Source organism: Dendrobates tinctorius, unplaced genomic scaffold, assembly GCF_039654945.1.
Source record: "Dendrobates tinctorius isolate UK_male_01 unplaced genomic scaffold, ASM3965494v1 ptg000019l, whole genome shotgun sequence".
NCBI lineage: Eukaryota > Metazoa > Chordata > Amphibia > Anura > Dendrobatidae > Dendrobates > Dendrobates tinctorius.
Window position 1 is genome coordinate 43829268 of NW_027361687.1, and position 12256 is coordinate 43841523.

Below are 12256 nucleotides of genomic sequence, written 5' to 3' on the forward strand. Positions count from 1 at the left end.
GTCATAATCATTTGATGATGTCATAATGATTTTGTTGATGTCATAATCATTTGATGATGCCATAATCATTTTGTTGATGTCATAATCATTTGATGATGTCATAATCATTGATGTCATAATCATTGGATGATGTCATAATCATTTTGTTGATGTCATAATCATTTGATGATGTCATAATCATTTGATGATGTCAAAATGATTTTGTTGATGTCATAATCATTTGATGATGCTTAATCATTTTGTTGATGTCATAATCATTTTATGATGTCATAATCATTTTGTTGATGTCATAATCATTTTGTTGATGTCATAATGATTTGATGATGTCATAATCATTTGATGTCATAATCATTGGATGATGTCATAATCATTTTGTTGATGTCATAATCATTTGATGATGTCATAATCATTAGATGATGTCATAATCATTTTGTTGATGTCATAATCATTTGATGATGTCATAATCATTGATGTCATAATCATTGGATGATGTCATAATCATTTTGTTGATGTCATAATCATTGGATGATGTCATAATCATTAGATGATGTCATAATCATTTTGTTGATGTCATAATCATTAGATGATGTCATAATCATTTTGTTGATGTCATAATCATTTGATGATGTCATAATCATTTTGTTGATGTCATAATCATTTGATGATGTCGTAATCATTTGATTTCATAATCATTGGATGATGTCATAATCATTTGATGATGTCATAATGATTTTGTTGATGTCATAATCATTTGATGATGCCATAATCATTTTGTTGATGTCATAATCATTTGATGATGTCATAATCATTGATGTCATAATCATTGGATGATGTCATAATCATTTTGTTGATGTCATAATCATTTGATGATGTCATAATCATTTTGTTGATGTCATAATCATTTTATGATGTCATAATCATTTTGTTGATGTCATAATCATTTTGTTGATGTCATAATGATTTGATGATGTCATAATCATTTGATGTTATAATCATTGGAGGATGTCATAATCATTTTGTTGATGTCATAATCATTTGATGATGTCGTAATCATTAGATGATGTCATAATCATTTTGTTGATGTCATCGTCATATGATGATGTCATAATCATTGATGTCATAATCATTGGATGATGTCATAATCATTTTGTTGATGTCATAATCATTGGATGATGTCATAATCGTTAGATGATGTCATAATCATTTTGTTGATGTCATAATTATTTGATGATGTCATAATCATTTGATGTCATAATCATTTTGTTGATGTCATAATGATTTGATGATGTCATAATCATTTGATGATGTCATAATCATTAGATGATGTCATAATCATTTTGTTGATGTCATAATCATTTGATGATGTCATAATCATTTTGTTGATGTCATAATCATTTTGTTGATGTCATAATGATTTGATAATATCATAATCTTTTGATGTCATAATCATTGGATGATGTCATAATCATTTTGTTGATGTCATAATCATTTGATGATGTCATAATCATTTGATTTCATAATCATTGGATGATGTCATAATCATTTGATGATGTCATAATGATTTTGTTGATGTCATAATCATTTGATGATGCCATAATCATTTTGTTGATGTCATAATCATTTGATGATGTCATAATCATTGGATGATGTCATAATCATTTTGTTGATGTCATAATCATTTTGTTGATGTCATATTGATTTGATGATATCATAATCATTTGATGTCATAATCATTGGATGATGTCATAATCATTTTGTTGATGTCATAATCATTTGATGATGTCATAATCATTTGATTTCATAATCATTGGATGATGTCATAATCATTTGATGATGTCATAATGATTTTGTTGATGTCATAATCATTTGATGATGCCATAATCATTTTGTTGATGTCATAATCATTTGATGATGTCATAATCATTGATGTCATAATCATTGGATGATGTCATAATCATATGATGATGTCATAATCATTGGATGATGTCATAATCATTTTGTTGATGTCATAATCATTAGATGATGTCATAATCATTTTGTTGATGTCATAATCATTTGATGATGTCATAATCATTTTGTTGATGTCAAAATCATTTTGTTGATGTCATAATGATTTGATAATATCATAATCATTTGATGTCATAATCATTGGATGATGTCATAATCATTTTGTTGATGTCATAATCATTTGATGATGTCATAATCATTTGATTTCATAATCATTGGATGATGTCATAATCATTTGATGATGTCATAATGATTTTGTTGATGTCATAATCATTTGATGATGCCATAATCATTTTGTTGATGTCATAATCATTTGATGATGTCATAATCATTGGATGATGTCATAATCATTTTGTTGATGTCATAATCATTTTGTTGATGTCATATTGATTTGAAGATATCATAATCATTTGATGTCATAATCATTGGATGATGTCATAATCATTTTGTTGATGTCATAATCATTTGATGATGTCATAATCATTTGATTTCATAATCATTGGATGATGTCATAATCATTTGATGATGTCATAATGATTTTGTTGATGTCATAATCATTTGATGATGCCATAATCATTTTGTTGATGTCATAATCATTTGATGATGTCATAATCATTGATGTCATAATCATTGGATGATGTCATAATCATTTTGTTGATGTCATAATCATTTGATGATGTCATAATCATTTGATGATGTCAAAATGATTTTGTTGATGTCATAATCATTTGATGATGCTTAATCATTTTGTTGATGTCATAATCATTTTATGATGTCATAATCATTTTGTTGATGTCATAATCATTTTGTTGATGTCATAATGATTTGATGATGTCATAATCATTTGATGTCATAATCATTGGATGATGTCATAATCATTTTGTTGATGTCATAATCATTTGATGATGTCATAATCATTAGATGATGTCATAATCATTTTGTTGATGTCATAATCATTTGATGATGTCATAATCATTGATGTCATAATCATTGGATGATGTCATAATCATTTTGTTGATGTCATAATCATTGGATGATGTCATAATCATTAGATGATGTCATAATCATTTTGTTGATGTCATAATCATTAGATGATGTCATAATCATTTTGTTGATGTCATAATCATTTGATGATGTCATAATCATTTTGTTGATGTCATAATCATTTGATGATGTCGTAATCATTTGATTTCATAATCATTGGATGATGTCATAATCATTTGATGATGTCATAATGATTTTGTTGATGTCATAATCATTTGATGATGCCATAATCATTTTGTTGATGTCATAATCATTTGATGATGTCATAATCATTGATGTCATAATCATTGGATGATGTCATAATCATTTTGTTGATGTCATAATCATTTGATGATGTCATAATCATTTTGTTGATGTCATAATCATTTGATGATGTCATAATCATTGATGTCATAATCATTGGATGATGTCATAATCATTTTGTTGATGTCATAATCATTGGATGATGTCATAATCATTAGATGATGTCATAATCATTTTGTTGATGTCATAATCATTTGATGATGTCATAATCATTTGATGTCATAATCATTTTGTTGATGTCATAATGATTTGATGATGTCATAATCATTTTGTTGATGTCATAATCATTTGATGATGTCATAATCATTTGATGTCATAATCATTTTGTTGATGTCATAATGATTTGATGATGTCATAATCATTTGATGTCATAATCATTGGATGATGTCATAATCATTTTGTTGATGTCATAATCATTTGATGATGTCATAATCATTTGATGATGTCAAAATGATTTTGTTGATGTCATAATCATTTGATGATATCATAATCATTTGATGTCATAATCATTGGATGATGTCATAATCATTTTTTTGATGTCATAATCATTTGATGATGTCATAATCATTTTGTTGATGTCATAATCATTTGATGATGTCATAATCATTTGATGTCATAATCATTGGATGATGTCATAATCATTTTGTTGAAGTCATAATCATTTGATGATGTCATAATCATTTTGTTGATGTCATAATCATTTTGTTGACGTCATAATCATTTGATGTCATAATCATTGGATGATGTCATAATCATTTTGTTGATGTCATAATCATTTGATGATGTCATAATCATTTGATGTCATAATCATTGGATGATGTCATAATCATTTTGTTGATTTCATAATCATTTGATGATGTCATAATCATTAGATGATGTCATAATCATTTTGTTGATGTCATAATCATTTGATGATGTCATAATCATTTGATGTCATAATCATTGGATGATGTTATAATCATTTTGTTGATGTCATAATAATTTGATGATGTCATAATCATTAGATGATGTCATAATCATTTTGTTGATGTCATAATCATTTGATGATGTCATAATCATTAGATGATGTCATAATCATTTTGTTGATGTCATAATCATTTGATGATGTCATAATCATTTGATGTCATAATCATTGGATGATGTCATAATCATTTTGTTGATGTCATAATCATTTTGTTGATGTCATAATCATTGGATGATGTCATAATCCTTTTGTTGATGTCATAATCATTTGATGATGTCATAATCATTAGATGATGTCATAATCATTTTGTTGATGTCATAATCATTTGATGATGTCATAATCATTGATGTCATAATCATTGGATGATGTCATAATCATTTTGTTGATGTCATAATCATTTGATGATGTCATAATCATTTGATGATGTCAAAATGATTTTGTTGATGTCATAACCATTTGATGATGCTTAATCATTTTGTTGATGTCATAATCATTTTATGATGTCATAATCATTTTGTTGATGTCATAATCATTTTGTTGATGTCATAATGATTTGATGATGTCATAATCATTTGATGTCATAATCATTGGATGATGTCATAATCATTTTGTTGATGTCATAATCATTTGATGATGTCATAATCATTAGATGATGTCATAATCATTTTGTTGATGTCATAATCATTTGATGATGTCATAATCATTGATGTCATAATCATTGGATGATGTCATAATCATTTTGTTGATGTCATAATCATTGGATGATGTCATAATCATTAGATGATGTCATAATCATTTTGTTGATGTCATAATCATTAGATGATGTCATAATCATTTTGTTGATGTCATAATCATTTGATGATGTCATAATCATTTTGTTGATGTCATAATCATTTGATGATGTCGTAATCATTTGATTTCATAATCATTGGATGATGTCATAATCATTTGATGATGTCATAATGATTTTGTTGATGTCATAATCATTTGATGATGCCATAATCATTGATGTCATAATCATTGGATGATGTCATAATCATTTTGTTGATGTCATAATCATTTTGTTCATGTCATAATCATTTGATGATGTCATAATCATTGATGTCATAATCATTGGATGATGTCATAATCATTTTGTTGATGTCATAATCATTGGATGATGTCATAATCATTAGATGATGTCATAATCATTTGATGATGTCATAATCATTTTGTTCATGTCATAATCATTTGATGATGTCATAATCATTGATGTCATAATCATTGGATGATGTCATAATCATTTTGTTGATGTCATAATCATTTGATGATGTCATAATCATTTTGTTGATGTCATAATCATTTGATGATGTCATAATCATTGATGTCATAATCATTGGATGATGTCATAATCATTTTGTTGATGTCATAATCATTGGATGATGTCATAATCATTAGATGATGTCATAATCATTTTGTTGATGTCATAATCATTTGATGATGTCATAATCATTTGATGTCATAATCATTTTGTTGATGTCATAATGATTTGATGATGTCATAATCATTTTGTTGATGTCATAATCATTTGATGATGTCATAATCATTTGATGTCATAATCATTTTGTTGATGTCATAATGATTTGATGATGTCATAATCATTTGATGTCATAATCATTGGATGATGTCATAATCATTTTGTTGATGTCATAATCATTTGATGATGTCATAATCATTGGATGATGTCATAATCATTTTGTTGATGTCATAATCATTTGATGATATCATAATCATTTGATGTCATAATCATTGGATGATGTCATAATCATTTTTTTGATGTCATAATCATTTGATGATGTCATAATCATTTTGTTGATGTCATAATCATTTGATGATGTCATAATCATTTGATGTCATAATCATTGGATGATGTCATAATCATTTTGTTGAAGTCATAATCATTTGATGATGTCATAATCATTTTGTTGATGTCATAATCATTTTGTTGATGTCATAATCATTTGATGTCATAATCATTGGATGATGTCATAATCATTTTGTTGATGTCATAATCATTTGATGATGTCATAATCATTTGATGTCATAATCATTGGATGATGTCATAATCATTTTGTTGATTTCATAATCATTTGATGATGTCATAATCATTAGATGATGTCATAATCATTTTGTTGATGTCATAATCATTTAATGATGTCATAATCATTTGATGTCATAATCATTGGATGATGTTATAATCATTTTGTTGATGTCATAATAATTTGATGATGTCATAATCATTAGATGATGTCATAATCATTTTGTTGATGTCATAATCATTTGATGATGTCATAATCATTAGATGATGTCATAATCATTTTGTTGATGTCATAATCATTTGATGATGTCATAATCATTTGATGTCATAATCATTGGATGATGTCATAATCATTTTGTTGATGTCATAATCATTTTGTTGATGTCATAATCATTGGATGATGTCATAAACCTTTTGTTGATGTCATAATCATTTGATGATGTCATAATCATTAGATGATGTCATAATCATTTTGTTGATGTCATAATCATTTGATGATGTCATAATCATTTTGTTGATGTCATAATCATTTTGTTGATGTAATAATGATTTGATGATATCATAATCATTTGATGTCATAATCATTGGATGATGTCATAATCATTTTGTTGATGTCATAATCATTTGATTATGTCATAATCATTTGATGTCATAATCATTGGATGATGTCAAAATCATTTGATGATGTCATAATGATTTTGTTGATGTCATAATCATTTGATGATGCCATAATCATTTTGTTGATGTCATAATCATTTTATGATGTCATAATCATTTTGTTGATGTCATAATCATTTTGTTGATGTCATAATGATTTGATGATGTCATAATCATTTGATGTCATAATCATTGGATGATGTCATAATCATTTTGTTGATGTCATAATCATTAGATGATGTCATAATCATTAGATGATGTCGTAATCATTTTATTGATGTCATAATCATTTGATGATGTCATAATCATTGATGTCATAATCATTGGATGATGTCATAATCATTTTGTTGATGTCATAATCATTGGATGATGTCATAATCATTAGATGATGTCATAATCATTTTGTTGATGTCATAACCATTTGATGATGTCATAATCATTTGATGTCATAATCATTTTGTTGATGTCATAATGATTTGATGATGTCATAATCATTTGATGTCATAATCATTGGATGATGTCATAATCATTTTGTTGATGTCATAATCATATGATGATGTCATAATCATTGGATGATGTCATAATCATTTTGTTGATGTCATAATCATTAGATGATGTCATAATCATTTTGTTGATGTCATAATCATTTGATGATGTCATAATCATTTTGTTGATGTCAAAATCATTTTGTTGATGTCATAATGATTTGATAATATCATAATCATTTGATGTCATAATCATTGGATGATGTCATAATCATTTTGTTGATGTCATAATCATTTGATGATGTCATAATCATTTGATTTCATAATCATTGGATGATGTCATAATCATTTGATGATGTCATAATGATTTTGTTGATGTCATAATCATTTGATGATGCCATAATCATTTTGTTGATGTCATAATCATTTGATGATGTCATAATCATTGGATGATGTCATAATCATTTTGTTGATGTCATAATCATTTTGTTGATGTCATATTGATTTGAAGATATCATAATCATTTGATGTCATAATCATTGGATGATGTCATAATCATTTTGTTGATGTCATAATCATTTGATGATGTCATAATCATTTGATTTCATAATCATTGGATGATGTCATAATCATTTGATGATGTCATAATGATTTTGTTGATGTCATAATCATTTGATGATGCCATAATCATTTTGTTGATGTCATAATCATTTGATGATGTCATAATCATTGATGTCATAATCATTGGATGATGTCATAATCATTTTGTTGATGTCATAATCATTTGATGATGTCATAATCATTTGATGATGTCAAAATGATTTTGTTGATGTCATAATCATTTGATGATGCTTAATCATTTTGTTGATGTCATAATCATTTTATGATGTCATAATCATTTTGTTGATGTCATAATCATTTTGTTGATGTCATAATGATTTGATGATGTCATAATCATTTGATGTCATAATCATTGGATGATGTCATAATCATTTTGTTGATGTCATAATCATTTGATGATGTCATAATCATTAGATGATGTCATAATCATTTTGTTGATGTCATAATCATTTGATGATGTCATAATCATTGATGTCATAATCATTGGATGATGTCATAATCATTTTGTTGATGTCATAATCATTGGATGATGTCATAATCATTAGATGATGTCATAATCATTTTGTTGATGTCATAATCATTTGATGATGTCATAATCATTTTGTTGATGTCATAATCATTTGATGATGTCGTAATCATTTGATTTCATAATCATTGGATGATGTCATAATCATTTGATGATGTCATAATGATTTTGTTGATGTCATAATCATTTGATGATGCCATAATCATTTTGTTGATGTCATAATCATTTGATGATGTCATAATCATTGATGTCATAATCATTGGATGATGTCATAATCATTTTGTTGATGTCATAATCATTTGATGATGTCATAATCATTTTGTTGATGTCATAATCATTTGATGATGTCATAATCATTGATGTCATAATCATTGGATGATGTCATAATCATTTTGTTGATGTCATAATCATTGGATGATGTCATAATCATTAGATGATGTCATAATCATTTTGTTGATGTCATAATCATTTGATGATGTCATAATCATTTGATGTCATAATCATTTTGTTGATGTCATAATGATTTGATGATGTCATAATCATTTTGTTGATGTCATAATCATTTGATGATGTCATAATCATTTGATGTCATAATCATTTTGTTGATGTCATAATGATTTGATGATGTCATAATCATTTGATGTCATAATCATTGGATGATGTCATAATCATTTTGTTGATGTCATAATCATTTGATGATGTCATAATCATTGGATGATGTCATAATCATTTTGTTGATGTCATAATCATTTGATGATATCATAATCATTTGATGTCATAATCATTGGATGATGTCATAATCATTTTTTTGATGTCATAATCATTTGATGATGTCATAATCATTTTGTTGATGTCATAATCATTTGATGATGTCATAATCATTTGATGTCATAATCATTGGATGATGTCATAATCATTTTGTTGAAGTCATAATCATTTGATGATGTCATAATCATTTTGTTGATGTCATAATCATTTTGTTGATGTCATAATCATTTGATGTCATAATCATTGGATGATGTCATAATCATTTTGTTGATGTCATAATCATTTGATGATGTCATAATCATTTGATGTCATAATCATTGGATGATGTCATAATCATTTTGTTGATTTCATAATCATTTGATGATGTCATAATCATTAGATGATGTCATAATCATTTTGTTGATGTCATAATCATTTGATGATGTCATAATCATTTGATGTCATAATCATTGGATGATGTTATAATCATTTTGTTGATGTCATAATAATTTGATGATGTCATAATCATTAGATGATGTCATAATCATTTTGTTGATGTCATAATCATTTGATGATGTCATAATCATTAGATGATGTCATAATCATTTTGTTGATGTCATAATCATTTGATGATGTCATAATCATTTGATGTCATAATCATTGGATGATGTCATAATCATTTTGTTGATGTCATAATCATTTTGTTGATGTCATAATCATTGGATGATGTCATAATCCTTTTGTTGATGTCATAATCATTTGATGATGTCATAATCATTAGATGATGTCATAATCATTTTGTTGATGTCATAATCATTTGATGATGTCATAATCATTTTGTTGATGTCATAATCATTTTGTTGATGTAATAATGATTTGATGATATCATAATCATTTGATGTCATAATCATTGGATGATGTCATAATCATTTTGTTGATGTCATAATCATTTGATTATGTCATAATCATTTGATGTCATAATCATTGGATGATGTCAAAATCATTTGATGATGTCATAATGATTTTGTTGATGTCATAATCATTTGATGATGCCATAATCATTTTGTTGATGTCATAATCATTTTATGATGTCATAATCATTTTGTTGATGTCATAATCATTTTGTTGATGTCATAATGATTTGATGATGTCATAATCATTTGATGTCATAATCATTGGATGATGTCATAATCATTTTGTTGATGTCATAATCATTAGATGATGTCATAATCATTAGATGATGTCGTAATCATTTTATTGATGTCATAATCATTTGATGATGTCATAATCATTGATGTCATAATCATTGGATGATGTCATAATCATTTTGTTGATGTCATAATCATTGGATGATGTCATAATCATTAGATGATGTCATAATCATTTTGTTGATGTCATAACCATTTGATGATGTCATAATCATTTGATGTCATAATCATTTTGTTGATGTCATAATGATTTGATGATGTCATAATCATTTGATGTCATAATCATTGGATGATGTCATAATCATTTTGTTGATGTCATAATCATTTGATGATGTCATAATCATTGGATGATGTCATAATCATTTTGTTGATGTCATAATCATTTGATGATGTCATAACCATTTGATGTCATAATCATTGGATGATGTCATAATCATTTTGTTGATGTCATAATCATTTGATGATGTCATAATCATTAGATGATGTCATAATCATTTTGTTGATGTCATAATCATTTGATGATGTCATAATCATTTGATGTCATAATCATTGGATGATGTCATAATAATTAGATGATGTCATAATCATTTTGTTGATGTCATAATCATTTGATGATGTCATAATCATTTTGTTGATGTCATAATCATTGGATGATTTCATAATCATTTGATGACATCATAATGATTTTGTTGATGTCATAATCATTTGATGATGTCATAATCATTTTGTTGATGTCATAATCATTTTGTTGATGTCATAATGATTTGATGATGTCAAAATCATTGGATGATGTCATAATCATTTTGTTGATGTCATAATCATTTGATGATGTCATAATCATTAGATGATGTCATAATCATTAGATGATGTCCTAATCATTTGATGATGTCATAATCATTGATGTCATAATCATTGGATGATGTCATAATCATTTTGTTGATGTCATAATCATTGGATGATGTCATAATCATTAGATGATGTCATAATCATTTTGTTGATGTCATAATAATTGGATGATGTCATAATCATTTGATGTCATAATCATTTTGTTGATGTCATAATGATTTGATGATGTCATAATCATTTGATGTCATAATCATTGGATGATGTCATAATCATTTTGTTGATGTCATAATCATTTGATGATGTCTTAATCATTAGATGATGTCGTAATCATTTTGTTGATGTCATAGTCATTTCATGATGTCATAATCATTTGATGTCATAATCATTGGATGATGTCATAATCATATTGTTGATGTCATAATCATTGGATGATGTCATAATCATTGGATGATGTCATAATCATTTTGTTGATGTCATTATCATTTGATGATGTCATAATCATTTGATGTCATAATCATTGGATGATGTCATAATCATTTGATGATGTCATAATCATTTGATGACGTCATAATCATTTTGTTGATGTCATAATCATTTGATGATGTCATAATCATTTGATGTCATAATCATTGGATGATGTCATAATCATTTTGTTGATGTCATAATCATTTTATGATGTCATAATCATTTTGCTGATGTCATAATCATTGGATGATGTCATAATCCTTTTGTTGATGTCATTTTCATTTGATGATGTCATAATCATTAGAT